Source organism: Lolium perenne, chromosome 4 (assembly GCF_019359855.2).
Source record: "Lolium perenne isolate Kyuss_39 chromosome 4, Kyuss_2.0, whole genome shotgun sequence".
Classification (NCBI taxonomy): Eukaryota; Viridiplantae; Streptophyta; class Magnoliopsida; order Poales; family Poaceae; genus Lolium; species Lolium perenne.
The window spans coordinates 293662664-293686613 of record NC_067247.2 but is presented as its reverse complement, the minus strand read 5'-3'; positions in this window follow the sequence as shown (position 1 = coordinate 293686613).

Here is a 23950-nt window from a genome sequence, read left to right as displayed (position 1 = left end):
TGAGCTTTACATAATTGTTGTATTATTTATAATCTTGATTAATGATAATTGTTTATTAAATTATCTCAAGTTTGAATTATGTGATATCCATTTGATGTTTGAATTTGAAATTCAAATTCAAATTTGGTTTGAATTCAATCATACAACTTAACTTAGAATTCAATCATGCAACTTAATATTTCAATGCAATATCACTTCTCTCTTCTCAAAACCCTAATTTAGATAAGTAGGAACAAGTTCATCGCACTCTCGAAACCCTAACCCTGTAAGGTGTCGAGAGAGAAACCTGTACCCCTTCGATGCAGTTTTGTTTTAAAAGCGCAAAATTTCCCCGTAATTTACAATGCAATGCACATCCCTTTCTAAAATCTACCCCTCGATTGTCTCTAAACCTGGGACATTACAACCTTTCCCCCTTAAAGAAAACTTCGTCCCGAAGTTGTGGTTGTAATACCTGAAGAGTTCGGGGTATGTTTTCCTTAGGTCTTCTTCCTTTTCCCAGGTGGCTTCCCTCTCGGGATGATGCTTCCATTGTATCTTGCAGTACTTTATAGCTCTATTCCTGAGTTGTTTCCAGTTCTCCTCGAGAATCTTCGCTGGCTTCTCGATGTAAGTCAAATCTGGTTGTAACTCGAGCTCTTCATGTGATACTGGCTCATCTGGGGTCTTTAAACACTTTCTGAGTTGCGACACATGGAATACGTTGTGAACCTGAGATAACCTTCCCGGTAGTTCCAATTCAAAGGCTAACCCTTGGTTTTGACTCAGAATCTTGAAAGGTCCAATGTACCTAGGGCTTAACTTTCCCTTTACTCCAAATCTCTGAAGTCCTTTCATCGGGCTCACCTTGAGATATACCATGTCTCCAACTTGTGGTTCCCATGTTCTTCTCTTCTGATCGGCATAACTCTTTTGCCGACTTTGAGCTATCTTCAACCTATCTCTTATGATGTCGATGATTTGTTGCTTTTCCTTGACATAATCAGGGTTGAACTCTTTGCTTGCTCCGGCTTCATACCAACATATCGGTGATCTACACTTCCTTCCGTATAAAGCTTCGAATGGTGCCATCTTGATGCTGCTTTGATAGCTATTATTGTATGACAACTCTGCTAGTGGCAAGTGCTCCTCCCATGATCCTCCGAAGTCTAAGGCACAAGCCCTAAGCATATCTTCTAGAATCTGGTTAGTTCTCTCCATTTGTCCACCTGTCTGAGGATGATAGGCGGTACTATAGTCCAACTTTGATCCTAAAGCTTCGTGTAATTGCTTCCAAAATGCTAACGTGAACACGGATCCTCGATCCGACACGATCTTCTTGGGCACTCCATGTTTACTCACGATCTCTTTGATGTAAAGATCAATGAGTTTCTCTCCTTTATCCTGCTGGTTTACCGCTAAGAAGTGTGCACTTTTCGTCAACCGGTCCACGATTACCCATATCATGTCCTTCTTTTTATTGGTCATGGGTAGTCCGGTGATGAAATCCATTCCTATCTCCTCCCATTTCCATTCTGGAATGGGTAAAGGTTGTAACTTCCCCGCCGGACTCTGATGTTCAGCCTTCACTCTTTGGCAGGTATGGCATTCTGCCACGTATTGTGCTATTTCTCTCTTCATATTATTCCACCAGAATAACTCCTTGAGATCCATGTACATCTTGGTACTTCCCGGATGTATGGAGTATGGTGTTTGATGGGCTTCCCGGAGTATTACTTCCTTGATCTCAGCAATATCCGGAACGCAAATCCTCTTTTGAAACTATAGTGATCCTGATTCTCCTCGGTGAAATTCTGATGGTCTTCCCTCATCTATCCTTCTCATCTCCTCTACGATGAATGGATCGTCCAATTGACCCATCATTATCTCGTTCTTTAAGTTAACATTTAGCTCATCAGCTACTTGTAAAGCCGATAGTCCTTCATGAGCTTCTTTCTCCCAAAGTTGTATTTGGGCTTGGCTTATTTCCTTCCTCAACTCTGGTGATAACTCTTGTTCCACTCCTCCAGTGCTCTTCCTACTTAAGGCATCTGCTACAACATTGGCCTTTCCTAGAGTATAATTGATGGTCAAATCATAATCCTTGATCAGTTCAAGCCATCTTTTCTGCCTCATATTGAGTTCCTTCTGAGTGAAGAAGTATTTGAGACTCTTATGATCTGTATAGAGCTCACACTTGGCTCCATAGAGAAAATGTCTCCATGTTTTAAGTGCAAATACAACTGCTGCTAATTCTAACTCATGTGTTGGATAGTTCACTTCATGAGGTCTGAGTTGCCTCGATCCATAAGATATTACCTTCCGATCTTGCATGAGTACGCAACCCAATCCATGCTTGGATGCGTCACAGTACACGGTGTAATCCTTGCCAACTTCAGGAACTGCTAACACCGGTGCTGTGGTGAGTTTCTCCTTCAGAGTTTGAAAACTCTTCTCACACTCCTCCGACCACACGAATGGTGTATTCTTTCTTAACAGCTTCGTCATTGGTCCTGCTATCTTGGAGAATCCTTCAATGAATCTCCGATAATATCCTGCCATTCCTAGGAATCCTCGGATTTCCTTGACAGTCTTGGGTGCTTCCCATTCTAGAACTGCTGCTACCTTGCTCGGGTTAACAGCTATTCCATCTTTTCTAATGACATGACCAAGAAATTCCACTTGATCTAGCCAAAATTCACACTTGCTGAATTTGGCATAGAGTTGATGTTCTCTTAGTGTTTGCAACACTAACCTCAGATGTTCAGCATGTTCGGCTTTGTCTTTGGAATAGATCAAGATATCATCAATGAATACGATGACAAACTTGTCTAGATATGGCATGAAAATCTTATTCATGAGATTCATGAAAATTGCTGGGGCATTGGTTAATCCAAAAGGCACTACAAGGTATTCATGATGTCCATACCTTGAGACAAAAGCTGTTTTCGGAACGTCTTCCTTCTTGATCTTTATCTGGTGATAACCGGATCTTAGATCAATTTTGGAAAAGACTCCCGCGCCTCTAACTTGATCGAATAGATCTTGTATTCTTGGAAGTGGATACTTGTTCTTGATTGTCACATTGTTCAAATTCCTGTAGTCTCTGCACATCCTTCTTCCTCCATCTCTTTTATCTACGAAGATCACAGGTGATCCCCATGGTGAAACACTCTCTTGTATGAATCCTTTCTGTTCCAAGTCATCCAATTGCTCCTTAAGTTCTTTCAACTCCTTAGGCCCCATCTTATATAGTGCTTTAGCAATCGGAGCTGTTCCTGGAATTAGGTCGATAGTGAATTCTACCTCCCTATCTGGTGGCATTCCAGGTAATTCCTTAGGAAACACATCCTGGAATTCATTTACTACAGGTATATCTTCCAACTTCACCTCCATCATGCTGTTCAGCTGTAGCTCGACTTCGATCTGTGTATGCTTGTCTCCTTGGTAGATCATTCTACTACCATCGGGGCTTTTCAAAGACACAGTCTTGTTCACACAGTCGATCAATGCTCCGTTAGCTTCTAACCAGTTCATACCAAGAATGACATCAATGTCCTTCATCGGTAAAATGAACAGGTCTGCGTCAAACGCGCATTTATTGATCATGCTGACTTGTTTTTGTTTGGTATGGGTTACTACTATCGTCCCCCCCGCGGAAAGTATGGTTATGGGTGTATCTAACTTAGTGCAACTAATCCCATGTTTGATGATGAATTGCTGAGAAATGAATGATGTAGTTGCACCAGTATCGAAAAGTACTTTGCCAGGATGAGTGAGTATCTGGAGCGTACCTATCACCGCCTGATCGGAGTTAACCACCTCCTCCAAGCTGGTGCAGTTCAACTTGCCGAAGGGTTTCCTGTTCTTCCAGTTCCCTCTGTTGTTTCCTCCTCGGCTTGCTCCCCCTCCAGGCTGACCTCCTTTATTCTTATTCTTAGGGAAATCCCTAAGCATGTGTCCTTCCTCACGACAACCGAAGCAGATTATCCTGGGCTTCTTACAGTCCTTGGAGAAATGCCCCGTACCTCCACAGCTACGGCACACAATCTTATTTGCAGTCTGAAATGCTTGGTTCCTCCTGCTACTGTAGTAGTTACTGTTGTTGTTGTTGTTGTTGTTGTCGTTGTTGTATCTGGGCTTGAAACTCAAGCTGGTATTGGGTTTGTTACTGACAAACCTCTTAGGCTCAAACTTGGCCTTCTTCCTCTTCTCTTCTTGCAGTTGTTTAAAGTCATCTTCAAGAGTGATGGCTGCATCCACCAACTCTTGGAACTCAGTCGCTCTCATCATACGGAGCTGTACCTTGAACTGGGGACTTAACCCCCGCAAGAACCTCTTCTTTTTCTTGTCCTCGGTGTTGACTTCTTCAACAGCGTACCGGGACAGCTTTGAGAATTCCCTGACATAAGTCAGGATGGCCTTATCCTTCTGCTCGAGACTTTCAAATTCTCGACGCTTCAGTTCCACAATGCTTTCAGGGACATTGGATTCCCTGAACTTCCTTGCAAACTCTTCCCAAGTGAATACTTTTCCAGCCGGATAAACGGCTACGATGTTGTCCCACCATGATGCGGCAGGTCCACACAACAAGTGTGTAGCATAACGGACCTTCTCCAGGTCGTTGCAACCAACAGTGTTGAGCTTTCGCTCAGTATCCATAAGCCAGTCCTCCGCGTCCATTGGTTCGGGCGCGTATGCGAAAGATATAGGCTTTGTGTTCTGGAAGTCTGATAAGGTGACTCCCTGATTCTCGGGTCTCTCCACCCGGTTCTGTTGCAGCAGCTCCTGGAAGAATTTATTCTGCTGCTCCAACATTATACATTGTCTCTCTTCCATCATCTGCATGTACTGGACAAAGTTCTGCTACGTCATGGGTGGTGGTGGTGGTGGAAACTGATTCCTGGCTGCTTCATCGGCCTCTTCCTTCTGTTTCGCCTCGCGCTCCATGCGCTGCGCTTCCGTCTCCTCACCTACCGGTCCCGACATAGCCCCCTAGTTCTGCAACACAAGATGATACTCATAATTACTCCATGCGCAAGTTTTCTGAGCTCAACTTTGTGCACAGAACTAGTCACGCAATGGAAATCAAGAAGCAAATCCAAAACATATACCATGTATATACATACTTAAGTGGTCTTATTACAATACTCAGTGACGTTGTGAGTATGCAAACTCACTTATTGAAGTATATGTACAAATTTCAACAAATATTACATACTATAATACACGTGGTACTTGTGTATTATAGTCTCGCCTCCCTTGGTGGTCTCTAGTCGTGCTTCACTCCCGGTACATCCCAGGCTTCCATCCGGTCGAACGTGTCGTCCTCCGACGTAACCCGGAACATAAGGTCTCCCCGTCGGCTGGTAGTCAGAATCAGATGATGATCCTAGGGAGAAATCAGTGTTCACGAACTGGTCATTCAGTGCATCATAGTCCACCCATCGGGTGTACTCCCCTGTGGCTCCACCATAGATGTTTCCAACATACGTATCCGACTCAACCTGTTTAGGATACCCTCCATCTTCTTTCCCATTCCACGGATAACTCTGGTGCTGGGTCGTGGCGTCCTCATTCATCTCTCCGTCATAATACACTGAAGTACTATGAGTTCCAGTATCAGATCCCCAACACCAACCCGTGGAGTTTTCTATAGGAGTCACAGAACGCTGATTATTTCCGGATTCCTCTCCACCCTCATATCCTCTATAGGAACTACTAAGATAGTTCCCAGGTGTAACGGGTGTAGTTTCTCGCTCAGGGTGGTCAATACTAATGTAGTCACCAGCTGAATAAACTGGTGTGTGCACCACATTCTCCATGGTTTCCTTCCCCTTAGTCTCCTCCTTGGGTTCAGTGAACTCCTCTAGCATTGTATCAATTGCTCCCGTCAAATGACGGTTCAACTGAAAGAACAATGATAGTAAGTTGCGGCTATTGTCCATATACTTTGCAGCTTCTGTTGGTTTGCGTTTTGCATATTTGAAATGGTTAAGCATAGGATCATCTTCCTCTTCCATATGAGGAATGTGTGTGAATTCGGAACCCATAAGCTCTTTTGTCTTATGCTCCCGAATATCAGTTATGGCTCTCATAACAACTATGTGGTAGGCTGTGTTTATAGTTCTGGCCTCACCTGCTGGCATTACTATGCTCATTCCTAGGGATTCTGGGAGTCTTAGTCCTACCCTACACTTGGCCAATACAGTACCGTCATAGTACATGTATTTCTTTACTTGGATCTGGGGATCACACCCAAATTCAAGTAACATGGCATGTAGAATATCTGCAAGTCCTCCTTCATATTCACTCAGTGTTGAATCCATCACTTTCACGTTTCGTCCCGGACGTGAACTTGCCATTGTTGGCTGTAGAAATAGAAAGAATATAAGATTAGTAATAATGCATCATAATAGAGATAATAAAGAATTATCGCACTAAAAGATATGATTGTTGTATTCTCAATTGAATATACACCATATTTTTAGAGAATTCTTTACTAGTCCTATTTGACTCCTAATGTTCGGTCCCATTTACTAGGTTCCAACCTAAGGTCAAAGCTTTTGCTCTGATACCAACTGTGGTGACCCTGCATACCACTGCATGTTGTAGTATGCCAGTCGTTGATATAACATTCACGAAGTACCATTCCACAAATATTACATCCCTCAGAGTAGTACAACAGAACATAGCAGGTCCATATCTCATTCATTTATTATTACAAGCATAATACACATATCGTCTCGGAGCTCCTCTTGGGTCCTAAGAGGGATACTCCTGGGTTCGAGGCGAATCCAACTTAACTTACAATATAGAAGTTTCACTAAGTTATACGTTTATTCTCTCAAGCAGCTAAGTATTAAGAGTTCGGGCTGCTCGGCTACTACTACTACTCGATGCTTCTAGGCTTGATCTCCTCCGGAAGCCTCCCCGGTTTCGTAGACTATGAGGTAGTCTATGCCTTCAATCCCTCCAGAGAGGTCTGGTTCTTCATAGCCGATGATCATGTTCCTCCGCTACCTCGAACACCCACCCTTTGTTGCAAACTCCGACCCTGGGTCCACGCCGGCCCCATTATTCCCATAGATTTCAGGGTGGACTCCGACCACGACGTCAATGCAGGGCTCTACCATACATTCCTACACCGGCAGTTACAACCGATCATAGACCTCATTACCGTTGGGACTTCTACGGGTTCCCACCCCTGCATCAAGTCTCGCAAGATCATGTGCACCGGGTAATGAGCATCCGTTGATGAACGAGAGGTGGAAACACTTTTGACTATTCCGTCCCACTCTGGATCTTATGGTTAACACGGTTATTACGGCACAAGAATCACTGGCGACAGTTGTTGTTTAATCCTAGATGGATATAAACCCTTGCAATGGAACCTCCACCATATCAACACAATCCATGGTTCCATTGCCAACCACATAGTCATACTCATAGTTATGAAAATAGTGGTTTTGGTTTTTATGCAATAGTGATAACCATAGTACTTTGCAAGTAATTTGATAGAAATACTCAAATGACATGAGCAAGTGATGAACTTGCCTGAACACTGCAAAGTTTTGCAGTTGGATGGTGTGGACTGACCCTTGTCCTCTGTTTCTGAAAAATAGCATCATTGTCCAATAAGGGCAATGGTTAAAGAAGCATTTATGCATGATTCCAGTTTTAGGGTTTGTTCCCTCCTTCCGATGACATTATTATTTCATGTAAGAGGTTAATACTAAGATTGATTTGGAGATACTCTATTTAGGGTAAATACAACCTTGAAATATTGTCAAGGTGTTTTTAAAGTCCAATTGCATTAATGGACTTATTTTCATTATTGAAAATAATATGTGTGATTTAAATCATTATTTAAATCATCAAATTAAGACTTATTCTTAGTTGTCTTCAAAAATTCCCTTTGATATTTTATTTAGATAGAGAATTTTATGCTGATCAATTTTCATATTTTTAATTAATTTTTTAGAGCTTTTAAACATTTCTTATGTAATTTCAAAGTTTCTGTTTTTAACTCATTTTGTGAAATGACTATAATGCCCTTGGGCCCCACCTATCAGGGTGTCCCAACGGGTTAGGTCGAACCCGAGCTACTCTGTTGGCTCGGTCGGCCCACTCGCTCTCTTCTCTCTCCTCGCACCGAAACCCTAATCCCCTTCTCCTCTCTGGCGATTTGCTCGTCGCCGCCCCCTTCTCGGAATTTCTCCGGTCAACTCAGGCCGTCGCCGCCGGCGAGATCAGGTGGATCTGATCCGCCTTTCGACGGCGGACACGGTGGTCCGCGTCGATTTGGGATTCGTCCTCGCCACCGTGCGGCCCCAACTCGCCTGCAACCCTAGCCGCTAGGATCCATGGCGATGCGCCGCCTGCCGGCGCCCCTGATGTTGCGGTGTTGCCGCGCCTGGCTGTGGTGGTGCTGGGCGCTGCGGCGCTGCCATGACCGGGCCTGGCTTGGCGCTGCCATGCCTCCGGCGTGTGCCGCCGTGGCCGCCATGGCCACGTTTCTTCGCCCGCGTCACCAGTAAGTGCTCCTCGCCTCCCCTTCTCTGCTATCTGGGCTACATCCTGCTCCTGTTCGTCTAGCTCCGCCGCTGGCTTGCTCTCCCTGTGGAGAATTTAGCCGTGTAGATGTACTGCTGCGGCGATGCTCCTGTGGCCTTACTCGATTGCTGCTGTGCTTGTGCTGCAACCATGCTTGCTTGCTATGCTGCTTCTGCCATGCTTGCTGGCTGTGCTGCTACTGCCATACTTGTACTTGCTATTCCTTCTGAATTCCTATTATGTACCTCTATTCTAATTGCTACACTTGCCAGAGTTCATGTGTGTTCATGTGTGATATCCTAGCTTGATTGCAGTGTGCAATTTCTTGCAAATTTGCAAGTGCCAGAGCCATTGTGGCTTACTCTGGTGCTCAGATGTATTGTTGTGCTCAATTGAGCATCACTGTGGCTTAACAGTGTGATTAAATAAGGATTAGGTATGTGCCTTGCTTGTGCATCTTGATCCAGTGGCTCATCATGCCTTTGATGTGCTCTGGATGCAATCATGGATTAATATTTACTTATTTGTGAAGCATCTAGTGATTATCTGTGACTTTGTATTCATATATTTCCAGTGTGGTGCCTGTGAGTAATTTTAGCATGCCTTGGCATGCCCTAGCAGGCTCTGGTGATCACTGGATCACCACTTGTTTGTGGCTTACATGCTTTCCCCTTGCCTGTGCCTATCTGGTGCTCATCCTGGTGTCTGTGTGACACATGCACTTGTGCTAGTGAGTGTTAATGCTTGCTCAAGCATCATCTGATGCTTGCAGTGAGCCATTGGGTCACTGGCAAGATATTAGTGCTTGGTTACTTGTCTGTTTCATTTATCTATAATTCCTTGCTTGGCTAAATAGATAAATGATGTGAACTGTTTGTCAGTAATGATCATCTTACAATTAATAAGATTGAGCTAGAGGGATGCCAATCATTTATTGGGAACCCTAGCTCCATTTGAACCCTTCTGGGTAATGATATAATGCTTTGGTGACTTTCTTGTGTGGCTAGGTAGCTGTTGTGACCCTAGTAGGCTTTGTCTGCTAGAAATGGTTGCTCCTACCCCTGTTGGATGCTTCTGTGCTCTAATTCTGGTAGTCTGTCATAGGCTGCTAGGTTATTTGATGTTGAAATCAGATCGAATGAGATAACTGTCCAATAATCTGATGGCTTAGCTAGCTGTGTGTTGCTAGGTGAATCTGGGTAGCTAAATAGGAATTAGTTCCTTGCTGGATTTCCCTGGTTAAGTCACTTTTAATTCTTTTGGCTTGATCACTGTTCCCTTGGATCCATTCCTAATGGTTATACCCTTATTTTGCTTGCATCATATGGCTGGTAGCCAAATGATGATACAAACAGGGTACCTACACCCTTTTGCTTGTGTGTGATTGATGCATATGCTTATTTATGAGCAAGACAGATGCTTGCTCATGATTCTTGTGTATACCTCACTCCAGCTCCTAGAAATAGGGTTGGTGTAGAGGATTGCTTCAGTGATGAACTGGTGTTTGTCCTGCTCCTCCTTGTGAGCTTGTGATGTTGGTTTATTTCTGGTAATTGTGAATAGATGAAACAGCTCTAGTTGTTCACCTATTCTTGGTGTTCTTGACTGTTCTTGGTTCCTGGTGGCTTACCCTGCTGGTTGGTCGATGACTGAACTAGGGTTTACTGTGGAAAGGTTTTATATGGTTGGCCCTTGCTTCTCTGGTCGACAGCTCCACCTTTCCCTTTGGTGACTCACAGTGTGTGTGTGCTGCATGCACACAGCCATGTGAGCAGGCTGTGTGTGTGTAGCCTGGTGCTGTGTATTTGGACTTGGAGAGGATCAGCTCGGCTGATCTCTGTGCATATCCTCCCTATTCCATTTCTTTGCTAACCTGCCAAGTGGCTTCTTTGCTTTGTTGTGTGCAGGTTTCAAACAAATGATCAAGATGATCCAGAAGATCACCAAGTCCAAGATCAAGTGAAGATGATCTTGTAGTATTTAGGATAGATTCTATCCTTGTACCTTTCTTTTTATTTTCTTTTCTATTTTTCCCAATTTGTGTAATGTGTTGTAATATATCATATATCTATTCTGGATATTGTAAATGACATTGTATTATGTGTGATTATCAATAAAGCTCCCATTTTCCTTAATGAGCTTTACATAATTGTTGTATTATTTATAATCTTGATTAATGATAATTGTTTATTAAATTATCTCAAGTTTGAGTTATGTGATATCCATTTGCTGTTTGAATTTGAAATTCAAATTCAAATTTGGTTTGAATTCAATCATACAACTTAACTTAGAATTCAATCATGCAACTTAATATTTCAATGCAATATCACTTCTCTCTTCTCAAAACCCTAATTTAGATAAGTAGGAACAAGTTCATCGCACTCTCAAAACCCTAACCCTGTAAGGTGTCGAGAGAGAAACCTATCCCCCTTCGATGCAGTTTTGTTTTAAAAGCGCGAAATTTCCCCGTAATTTACAATGCAATGCACATCCCTTGCTAAAATCTACCCCTCGATCGTCTCTAAACCTGGGACATTACATCGCCGGCAGCAGCACCCCGAGCATGCGGCGTAGAAGGCGGGGAGGGAGTCGGCGGGGAGGGACGGGAGGGCGTGGTGGAAAAAGGTGAGGGCCTCCGGGAACGGGACGCCGCGTCTGAGAGAGAGGAGGCGGTTGAGGAGGTGGAGTGGGAGGTGCGGCGCCGGCGGGGACGGGAGGAGGTTGGCGAGCATTGAGGAGAAGGTGGGGAGGGGCTCGAACGGCGGGGAGGCGGGCAGCGTGGTCGACGGGTTCGCGCGGCTGTGGTCGACGATGGCTGCGTGGAGCGTGTCCAGGGGCTTGGTTTCCGCCGGCGTCAGGGGCGGAGGCGAATCGGGGGTCGGTGGCGGAGCCGTGGTGAGCGGAGGCTCTGCGGTTGGGCCAGGCCCAAGGGGCGAAGATGAAGCTCGACCAGGCCCAAGAGGGCGACGACGACGAAATTGGTGGCAGAAGACGGAGGAACTTGGTTCTTTTTAAGTAGTGTAGATATTCACTACCTAAAGACCAATAAACCTTTTCTCCTCACGCGTCTAGGGTTAGGTTTTCGCCGGCGACCAGCGAGGCGATTCCCGTCACCACCTCCGATCGACGTTCCGAACCCCCTCCGCTCTCTCTCGCGTAGTTCGGGCTGACTCAGGGGACGTCTAGCACGTCTTCCCGGCCTTGGCGGCGGCGAGGCAAAGAAGGGGCGGGGCGACGTTCCGATCTGAGAAGGGGAAACTGATGGCGGCCAAGATGGCTCGCGAGGGAGGAGCCTCGGGGTCCATGGCCCCGGTGGACTTGCAAGAGATGCTGAAGAGGATGGTCTTGAAGGATGAGGAGTTGGATGATGTGGTTCTTCCAAAGGAGGAAGTCATGAACCTGAAGGAGGGAGCGCGCTGGATGGCGGTGGTCAAGGTGCACACCACCAGGCGGTTTGGGAACCAGCCGTTGTTTCAGAAGATGGACGCAGCCTGGGGTTTCGCGAAGGGTTGGACCATACGGCCGGTCGAGGACAACCTGTTTGTGCTACAGGTTTCATGCCTAGGAGACTGGAACAGGGTCATGAACGATGGACCCTGGATCTTCCGCCAGAAGGGAGTAATGGTGGAACCTTACGATGGTGTGGCTGATCCGAACACGGTGGTGCTTAAGCGCCTCCATGCCTGGGTTCAGGTGCGAGGGATCCCACCGCTGTTTCGGAAGGAGGCGATCGTGCGTGACATGGCCGCGCGGATTGGCGAGGTTCTGGGAGTGGAGCTGTATGCGCTGGGAGCCAGCGGTACGAGCTTTGTGCGTGTGAGGGTCAAGCTGGATGTCAACAAGGCATTGACCAGAGTTGTCGGCCTGCACCCTGAGGGGAGCGACCGAATGATGTTTCAAGTACTGTACGAGAAGCTACCCAGGTTCTGTGATTTCTGTGGTCTCCTTGGACACGGCGATACGGAATGTGAGGATGGAGTTCATGACAAGATGGCGCTGCAATACGGATACTGGCTGATTGCGCTGATGGAGGACTGGCACCCTCAGACATCTGGGGTGTGGACAGGAGCGCCGACACGGGAGAACAGCCGTGGCGGAAAAGGAGGCAGCCGTGGCAAGGCCACTGCTGAATCCCGTAAACGACCGCAGGGAACGCCGCCTCCTCGCGCGGGAATGGAAGGAAGGGGAACCGCAGCTGTTGCGGGCCAGTTGATGTTAACGGACGGCAAAGAAAATCCAAATGCAAAGAAGAACCTGAGCACAGCACTGGCAGTGGAGGCAAACGGCAACAAGACGGGGGTGCTCTCGCCGGTGAAGCCGGACCCGAAGAGGCCGAGGATGACAGCCAATAATACTGAAGAGGCGGGCTCCGACGAGGAGCGCCGCCAAGCCCAATGAGTTGTATGAGCTATAACTAGGCCTGGGCATTCGGTTTTAACCGAAATTTCGGTTCGGTTTTTCGGTTTTTTCTAAAATTCGGGTAATAAGAAATGATAACCGAAATTATATCGGTTTTCTTGTTAACTGGTATTTCGGTTAACCAAAAAATCGGTTCGGTGTTCGGTTTTTAACCGATATGACATAGACTAAGACAAAATAAAATGGCGGGAGCCTACAATACGTGCAGCTAACCAGTCGTGCGTGCGTGTTGCCATGACCGGTAATGATGAGCACGCACACACCACTGCTTGTAGAAATAACCATAGTCAAGTGCATAACGCTTAGCAAAAAAAACATAGCGCCTATCAAAAATCAAGATGAATGCATGTGTAGCAAAGAAAAGGAATGCAAGACGTGTGTATATACATCGCACATGCATGGGGCTGCTAGAGTGCTTAGTCGTTGAGAAAGAGATAAAGAGAACTGGTAGCAATACTTTGGTATCTCGGTTATTTCGGTTCTTTCGGTCAATTAGAGTTCAAAACCGAATTTAAATTGATAAATTCGGTTTATCGCATTTACGCACCGAAATTAGTCTCGGTTAATTCGGTTTCGGTGTATTCGGTTTCGGTTCCGGTTAATTCGGGTTCGGTGCTCGGTTTCGGTTTTTTAAGCCCACCCCTAGCTATAACTGTCGCGGAGTGGGTAGGGACGCGACAGTTAGAGAAATCCGCGATCTTAAAAGGCGGTTTAACCCTACTATTTTATGTGTCCATGAGACACAGTTGCACAAAACAAGAGTGGAAGGACTAGCTAGTATGCTAGGGTATGATCATAGTTTTGCCATTAGCAGCTCTGGTCGGAGTGGGGGCATTGGGCTGTTTTGGACGAATGAAATAAAAATTGATATATTGCCGTATTCTCAGTATCACCTCGATGTTAAGATTACGGAGGCTCCAGGAGATCCGTGGAGACTAACCTGTGTCTATGGCGAAGCACAGGTGATATGGATATCCAGGCCTGGTACACTAGGACAGCCATTGATACGAGGATTAAGTCTAAGATTGTACCATTATTATTGTATCGTAGCATTGTTATTAGGAAATAATGTAGCCAAGTCATGTGCTGGGCCAAATTAGGGTTTTAATAGAGTCTATTTGACTTGGGCCTGTCCAAGTCGAATTAGGTTAGGCCCAATAAGGGCTGGCCGGCCACCCCACCCCTCATATAAGGTGGAGGTGCGGCTAGGGTTTCAAGTAGATTAGATTGAATCCAGAATATGTAGAACTTTGAGTTCATACTATCACCGTCCCTATGGGATCGGCGTGCGTGACGGCGTCTTGGACGTTCGTCCGGTTATCCAATAAAGGTGTGAGAGTTCTTGAGTCTGTCAAGAGTAATCATATGTGTTTGAGTATCCTTGAATCTGTCAAGGGAGTTCAAGATCTATCGGTCCTATGGATCATCAAGGTGCATCGTGAAAGATCGGGAAAACAATCCTCATCATGTGGTATCAGTTTGCTAGGTTGATCACGGTGCAGATTGCTTTGTTGTTCGGTTGTTTCTACTCGGTTGCCGTGGCTACCATTGGGTACGTCGCCGCCATGCTGTTGGTGAAGATCGAGGAGGAGGAAGTGGGCGGCAGAGTCAAGTTTCAAGATCATCTGTGGGGTTTGCAACTGCAGATCGGTTGGCAGGCCAGATTTCCAAGGCTACGAGTTGGTGTGCTGATCAGAGTCGGTCAGAATTTCGATGGCTGCGAGTTGGTGTGCTGATCAGAATCGTCTTGTGCAGCCAGCCGAGTTGTTTCTCGATTGATCAGATCGGATCTTTTTGGTCATGTCGTGGAGATTGGTAGGTTTGTTCCAGCCAGACAAAAAAGGAAAGTACTGATTTAATCCAAATTTTCTGCGTAACGAAAGGAAAAATAGAAGAGGAGTCCAGAGCAAGCAAGATTTTGCGCTGCATCGGAGGATCGCACGCGCCATGGGCTGAGACTCATATTTTAGCTGGACACGGTTTGGTTCTTGTGGTTGCGTGCAGTCTTCAAAGGCAAATTTGGTATGTGCAAATCAGATTGGAGTCCGTTTCAGTAATTGAAAGGAAAGAGAAGATATAGTGGTCAGGTCGGAACTGATTGATTGGAGCGGATTTGTTTCCTTTTATTTCGGTGAGCTGATACGTGAGCAGAAAAGAAAGGAAATATTTGATTGACTGTTACGTGGAAATTTTCTTGCGGGCCAACAAAGGAAAGAAGATTACAGCCAAGGAAAGTGCATATTGTGGTGGACCTGTACTCAGTCTGGTTCGTTTCTAATTTACGTGACAGTTATGTTTGGTGTACAATATTTGTACAGATATTTCTGTGCGTAGACTACAAGGAAAAAAAAAAGGAGACACTGGTTTTAGAAGATTGCATATTCGGGTGTTTTCAGCTTATTTGGATCCATGGCGTGCAGGAGTTTGTTCTGTGTGTTTTGGGTGATATGCATGGTGCACTTTCAGTTTGTTTTTGGAGAATTCCTGTGTCTCAATCACGTTGATGGCGTCGGAGACCAAATGGCGCCAAGGACAAGTTAAGCTAGTCGAGAGGGAGGATGAGGTGTGGAAGACTGGCGAGGCTTGAGGATGAAGATCGGCGATGTTCTTATCTGATTACCCTTTTTCTAGCAGACCCTCACGCGTTGGGGACAACGCTTCTTGAAGAAGGGGAGAATGATATGGATATCCAGGCCTCGTACACTAGGACAACCATTGATACGAGGATTAAGTCTAAGGTTGTACCATTATTGTTGTATCGTAGCATTGTTATTAGGAAATAATGTAGCCATGTCATGTGGTGGGCCAAATTAGGGTTTTAATAGAGTCTATTTGACTTGGGCATGTCCAAGTCGAATTAGGTTAGGCCCAATAAGGGCTGGCCGGCCACCCCACCCCTCATATAAGGTGGAGGTGCGGCTAGGGTTTCAAGTAGATTAGATTGAATCTAGAATATGTAGAACTTTGAGTTCATACTATCACCGTCCCTATGGGATCGGCGTGCGTGACGGTGTCTTGGACGTTCGTCCGGTTATCCAATAAAGGTGTGAGAGTTCTTGAGTCTTTCAAGAGTAATCATATGTGCTTGAGTATCCTTGAATCTGTCAAGGGAATTCAAGATCTATCGTTCCTATGGATCATCAAGGTGCATCGTTAAAGATCGGGGAAACCAGCCCTCATCAACAGGTTCCTTTGCGCTTCAAGACGTGGGATGTGATGAAGCATATCAAGTCGGCGAATGCGCTACCATGGGTGTGCATCGGGGACTTTAACGAGGTGCTACATCAACATGAGCATGTGGGACCGGCGGAAAGAAATTTTGCGCAGATGCAAGGGTTCTGCGATGCGGTGGATGTCTGCGAACTAGCTGATCTTGGCTATGAGGGCAGAAGCTGGACGTTTGAGAAGAAAGTAGCTGGAGGGGCTTTCTGTCGAGTGCGCCTGGACAGAGCTTTGGGGACGGTGCCATGGAGCGCGAGGTTCCCTATGGCGACAGTGACACACCTGACAGGGGTCACATCCGATCACGGACCAATACTGTTGCGGTGGCGAGAGACAACGAGCCAACGCCGGAGCATGGGAGACAAACTGTTCCGGTATGAGATGATGTGGGAGAAACACGAGGATTTTCAGCCTTTCTTGAAGGATGCATGGATATCAGAGGGGAAGGCAGAAACGATGAGTCAGCTGAAGGACAAACTACACCGGATGTCTGGATCGCTGAGTTTGTGGGGGCGCTGTTGGAGATATGCCCAAGAGGCAATAATAAAAGTGGTTATTATATATCTTTATGTTTATGATAAATGTTTATATACCATGCTATAATTGTATTAACCGAAACATTGATACATGTGTGATATGTAAACAACAAACAGTCCCTAATATGCCTCTTAACTAGCTTGTTGATTAATGGATGATTAGTTTCATAATCATGAACATTGGATGTTATTAATAACAAGGTTATATCATTATATGAATGATGTAATGGACACACCCATTTAAGCGTAGCATAAGATCACGCCATTAAGTTATTTGCTATAAGCTTTCGATACATAGTTACCTAGTCCTTATGACCATGAGATCATGTAAATCACTTATACCGGAAAGGTACTTTGATTACATCAAACGCCACTGCGTAAATGGGTGGTTATAAAGGTGGGATTAAGTATCCGGAAAGTATGAGTTGAGGCATATGGATCAACAGTGGGATTTGTCCATCCCGATGACGGATAGATATACTCTGGGCCCTCTCGGTGGAATGTCGTCTAATGTCTTGCAAGCATATGAATAAGTTCATAAGAGACCACATACCACGGTACGAGTAAAGAGTACTTGTCAGGAGACGAGGTTGAACAAGGTATAGAGTGATACCGATGATCAAACCTCGGACAAGTAAAATATCGCGTGACAAAGGGAATTGGTATCGTATGTGAATGGTTCATTCGATCACTAAGTCATCGTTGAATATGTGGGAGCCATTATGGATCTCCAGATCCCGCTATTGGTTATTGGTTGGAGAGAGTTCTCACCCATGTCCACATAGTTCGCGAACCGTAGGGTGACACACTTAAGGTTTGATGTTGTAATGGTAGAACTTGAATATGGAATGGAGTTCGAAGTATTGTTCGAAGTCTCGGATGGGATCCCGGACATCACGAGGAGTTCCGGAATGGTCCGGAGAATAAGATTCATATATAGAAAGTTATTTTATAAGTTTGAAAATGATCCGGTGAAATTTTGGAAGGTTCTAGAAGGTTCTAGAAAAGTCCGGAAGAATTCACTTTGGAAGGCGGAGTCCCAGTGGGACTCCACCTCCCATGGCCGGCCAACCCTAGTGGGGGGGAGTCCAAGGTGGACTCCACCAAGGGGGCCGGCCACCCCTCCTCATGGAAGGGTGGGAATCCCACTTGGGTGGGAGTCCCACCTTGGGTAGGTTTCCCTACTACATGGAAGGTTTTGGGTTGGGGTCTTATTCGAAGAATTGTAGTCCAACACTTGGGGGTTCCACCTATATAATGAGGGGCATAGGGGAGGGGGCCGGCCACCACAAGCCCTCAAGCTGGCCACACCCCTAAGTGGCCGGCCACCCCCTCTCCCAAACCCTAGCCGCCCCCTCTCGTCCACCTCTCCCGCAACGCTTAGCGAAGCTCCGCCGGAGATCTCCATCACCACTGCCACCACGCCGTCGTGCTGCCGGATTCAAGGAGGAGCTACTACTTCCGCTGCCCGCTGGAACAGGGAGAAGGACGTCGTCTTCATCAACACCGAACGTGTGACCGAGTACGGAGGTGCTGCCCGATTGTGGCACCGTGATCAAGATCTTCTACGCGCTTTTGCAAGCGGCAAGTGACCGTCTACCGCAGCAACAAGAGCCTCATCTTGTAGGCCTTGGAAATCTTCAAGGGTGAGTTTCGATCTGCCCCTTGTTGCTCCCGTCTTCTAGATTGCATCTTGGCTTGGATTGCGTTCTCGCGGTAGGAATTTTTTGTTTTCTATGCAACGAATCCCTACAGGCGCACCACGTTTGGGAGCGTGCAGGGGGAGATACGGCAGCTGCAGCTCCGGCTGTCGGACCTCAGAGAGGGGCTCGCTCGGCAGTGGCCCTCGGAGGAGGAAGGCGCGATTGTCCAGCGCCTTGATACGTCCAAAACGTATCTACTTTCCCGAACACTTTTGCTATTGTTTTGCCTCTAATTTGTGTATTTTGGATGCAACTAACACGGACTAACGCTGTTTTCAGCAGAACTGCTCTGGTGTCTCGTTTTTGTGCAGAAATCCAACTTTCGGGAAAAACCTCGGAATTTATGCAGAAGGCCCTATTTTCCCAGGAAACTAACGGAGCCAGAAGGGCAATTGAAGTGGAGGCCCGAGGGCCCCACACCATGGGGCGGCGCGGCCCAGAGGGGGCCCGCGCGGCCCTGTGGTGTGGCCCCCTCGGCCGGCCTCTGACGCCCTCCTTCGGACTACTTATTCGCCTCGACCTAAAAACGCCAGAAGAGAAGTCGAAGTCGCCAGAAACCCTCCAGAACGCCGCCACATCGCGAAACTCCGTCGCGGGAGCCAGAAGTCTCCGTTCTGGCACTCCGCCGGGACGGGGAATTGGAGGAGATCATCACCGCCATCACCGCCAACGCCTCTACATCAACCAGCCATGTTTCCCCCATCCATGTGTGAGTAATTCCCCCGCTGTAGGCGAAGGGGATGGTAGGGATTGGATGAGATTGGTCATGTAATAGCATAAGATTGTTAGGGCATAGTGCCTAGTGTCCGTTATTGGTACTTTGATGATATTGTTGCAACTTGTTATGCTTAATGCTTGTCACTAGGGCCCGAGTGCCATGATCTCAGATCTGAACATGTTATTGTTTCATGAAGATAATCATTGTTTATGGTCTTATCTATAAGTTGTATACACATGTCGCTGTCCCGGAACCGATGGCCCCGAAGTGACGAATCGGGACACCCGGAGGGAAGCGTAGCGATGTGACGATCCCAGGTGTTCACGGAGTGATAATGCTGTGCTCCGGTACTCCATGAAAAGGAGTACCTTAATATCCCGTAGTTTCCCTTGAGGCCCGGCTGCCACCGGCTGGTAGGACAAAAGATGTTGTGCAAGTTTCTCATTGCGAGCACGCACGACTATATATGGAACACATGCCTATTGATTGCTTTGTACTTGGACACCGTTTTATTATTATCTGCAAATGCCCTGCTATGATTGTTACATGAGTTTCTCTCATCCATGCAACGCCCATCATCCGTCCCCGTGCCTACAGTATTTTAATCCTGCTGTTTACTATAATCACTACTGCTGTCTCTGTTACTCTCTTCTTTGTTATTTCACTCATCGCTATCGCTATAAAACTGTTACTACGATAAACTCTTGCGAGCAAGTCTGTTTCAGTGCAACTGAATTGACAACTCCGTTGTTAAGGCTTCCAAGTGTTCTTTGTCTCCCCTTGTGTCGAATCAATAAATTGGGTTTTACTTCCCTCGAAGACTGTTGCGATCCCCTATACTTGTGGGTCATCAAGACTATTTTCTGGCGCCGTTGCCGGGGAGCATAGCTTTATTTGGAAGTTCACTTGGATTAATATTGTTCGCTGCAAATTCTCCATAATGGGTAAACCTCGCGATACTAAGATCGCCATATTACCATCCACTACAAGAAAAGGTACAATTCTGAGTACCTCCGCTACACTTGATTCACCATCTGTGATTGATAAACTTGTTTCACCGCCACATGCTTCACATGTGGGTACATCTGCTGAATCTGAACACTCTCATAATATTGATAATGTTTCTGCTGTGCTTGATGATAGTGGTTCATTGGGATCCTTTCTAGATGCTACAATTGCTAGGTCTAGACAAATTGAAAATACTGAAACTCCTAATGCTACTACACCTGTTAGTTCACCTGAACTTGGTTATTTTAGTGATGATCCTGAGGAAGATTATGTGGAGCTTGATGATGATTTTATTGAAAAATGCAATGCTACTACTGATGCAAGAAAAATTAAAAAGTTGCTTGCAGAACATACTGTTAGATATAAACTGTCTCCTGATCCTAAATTTGCCACATCTCCTATAAACATTAGGGATAAAGATTATGATTTTTCTCTTGATCTATCTCATATAGCTATTGTTGAGAAAACACCTTTCTGTGGTACTGAAAAAGAAAGTGCTGTTGAACACATGACTGAGTTATCTACTTTGAGTAGCTTGTTTTCTGATGACGTTAAGAAGCGTACTTACTTTGTTGCTAAAATATTTCCATTATCATTGAAGGATGACGCTAAAACTTGGTATAATAATTTGCCACCTAGTTCTATTAAAAGTCCAAAAGAATTGCTTGCTGTTTTCTTTCGGAAATATTTCCCTGCTAGTGCTCAACATGCTGCTTTGCAGAGAGTTTATAGTTTTGATCAGGGAGATGAAGAGAAATTGCCTGAGGCTTGGGCGAGATTTTGCTCTCTTATTAGAGCTTTGCCTGACCATGATTTAGAAAAGCATGAATTACTTGATATATTTTATAGTGGACTAACCATTGATTCTAGGGCATACCTGGATAGTTGTGCTGGTTGTGTTTTCAGGAAAAGAACTCCAGACGACGCTGAAGAATTATTGGCTAAAATAGGCCGGAATTATGATGATTGGAATACGCCTGAACCAACTCCAACGCCAATAGTGAAGAAGAGGGGTTTAATTAAATTGAATGATGAAGATATGAGGGAAGCCAAGAAGTCTCTCAAGGAGAAAGGTATTAAATCTGAAGATGTGAAGAATCTACCTCCTATTGAAGATATATGTGAGATAATTCCCCCTTCGTCCATGATTGAGGTAAACTCCCTTCAACGCTTTACTAGGGAAGATATTCCGTATTCGAAACCTCCTGCACAATGCTTAGATGAGTTTGATAATTATATTGTTAAGCAAGAAAATTTTAATATGAGAGTAGAGAATCATTTAATGGAAAATTCTCAAGCTATTAGTGAATTGCATGGTATTGTGGAGAGAACCTCCAATGATGTTAAGATGCTTGTTAAACATTTTCAAATGATTCAAACTCAAATTGATCAACTCACTAAAGTGCAAAATGACTTGTTAGGGAATAATTCTAAAGAGAAACATGCTTATGAAGTAACAACTAGAGGTGGTGTCTCTACCCAGGATCCTCTATATCCTGAAGGGCATCCCAAAAGAGTTGAACAAGATTCTCAACGCATTGAACCTAGTGCTCATTCTAGGAAGAAAAAGAAGAAGAAACATAAAAATGTTGTAGAATCCTCTGAACCTGTTAATGATCCTAATAGTATTTCTATTTCTGATGCTGAAACTGAAAGTGGTAATGAACATGATAATGATAAAGATAATGATAAGAATGATACTCCTGATAAAGAAGAGGTAGAAGAAGAACCTGAAAAGCATGCTAAAAATAAAAAGTATACTAAAGAAGATTTTATTGCTGAGAAACATGGTAATGAAAGAGAACCTTGGGTGCAAAAGCAAATGCAAATCAAAGGAAGAAGAACACTATAATAAATTTTGCGAATGGATGAAACCTTTATTCTTGCAAATCCCTTTGACTGATGCCATTAAATTGCCTCCTTATTCAAAGTATATGAAAGATATTGTTACTAACAAAAGGAAAATCCCCAATGAGGAAATTTCCACTATGCTTGCTAATTACTCTTTCAATGGCAAAATTCCAAAGAAGTTGGGTGACCCAGGTATACCTACTATTCCTTGTTCTATTAAGAATAATTATGTTAAAACTGCTCTATGTGACTTGGGAGCCGGTGTTAGTGTTATGCCTTTTTCTCTTTATAAGAGACTTTACTTAGATAAGTTGATACCTACTGATATATCTTTGCAAATGGCTGATAAATCTACTGCTATTCCTGTTGGTATATGTGAGAATGTTCCTGTTCAAGTTACTACTAACTGCTTGATATTAACTGATTTTGTTGTGTTGGAAATGCCTGAAGATGATAATATGTCTATTATTCTTGGGAGACCTTTTCTTAACACCGCAGGGGCTGTTATTGATTGCAATAAAGGAAAGGTTACTTTCAATGTTGATGATAGGGAGCATACCGTTTATTTTCCCAAGAGGATTGAGAAGGCATGTGGAGTTAATACTATTTCTAATGTGAGAACTATCAAAGTGGGAACTATTGATTGTCCTATATATGAGCCTAAGGAAGAATATCACACTCTCGTGATTGGATCCATATCAATACAATTCAAGGTAACATGATTGATTTGAGGTTTATTTCTTCTTATGCTATGAAAAAGTTATTTGGTGACAAGACTTGATCAACCTTGTTAACGGATACTTTTTATATGCATGGAGAGGGTAAACAACATCTCTTTCTTCCTCCACTTGCTCTAGTTGCTGTAGCACTTTTAATTTGCAAAGTTCTTGAGTTATTCGAAGATTTCAAAATTTTTCCTGGCCAGTAATAATAAACTTAATACCCAGAAAATGTGCATTTTTCAAAGTTTTCAAAAATTCGCGAAAATTATACCGTTGGTCCTATTTTTCGACGAGGCACTGGGAGTACCAGAGGATGACCTGTGGGGCACCGGAGGGCGCCACACCACCAGCCGGCGCGGCCAAGGAGGTGGCCGCGCCACCATATGGTGTGGGACCCCCTCTGCCCCACTTTGTCATCTCTTTCGCCCGAACAGTCTCTCTCCGAAAAACTCGTACCAAGTTCCTCTCACTCGCGTTTTTGCTCCAGAGCTCAGATTTTTCGATCTCTTTACTCAGCCCAGATTTCTGTCTGAAATTTGGCACATTTGCTCTTCGGTATGTGACTCCTCCACCCATCCAAGTAGAATTTCGTTTGGTTGAGTATATCTTGAATATTTTGCTGCTGTAGGTAACATGATTAGTGAGCTTGCATGCTTGTTCTAAGTGGTAGAAACTAGTTTTGATGCATGATTAGTACTCTAGCAAGTTCCTATTGTAGTTTCCCTCAATTATATGTCACCAAATCAAATTTTTATGTCATTTGTTGAAAATTTCAGAGAAGCTATGAAGAAGTTTAGCTTTGGAGAGTTGTTCAAGAAGGGGACAACCAGCACCGGGAGGCCTTCTAGGGCCGCCACCCGGATTAGGCAATCATACAATGAAGACATCCTCGCGCCTAGCTTCGCGCGCCCGAAGAGGACCACGGTCCCCCTAATGCTTCTACTTTTCCATGTTATGATTTTCTAAGGAATGCAGGGATACTGGAGGATTTCTTGACCCTTGTCAACAGGGCAGGGTTAACCACCTATATGAGCGATGAAAGGGAGCAATACCACATGCTCACCAAGATCTTTGTCGAGAGTTTCCAGTTCGACAACAAACAATATGAGCCAACGGTTGCATTCAGAATCTATGGTAAGACTGTGACTATGCCGTTGAAGGATTTTTGTTGTGCTTTGGACATTGCCCCTGTAGGTACAGCAAGTAGGATTGATGACAACCCCCGGGACTTGCTGG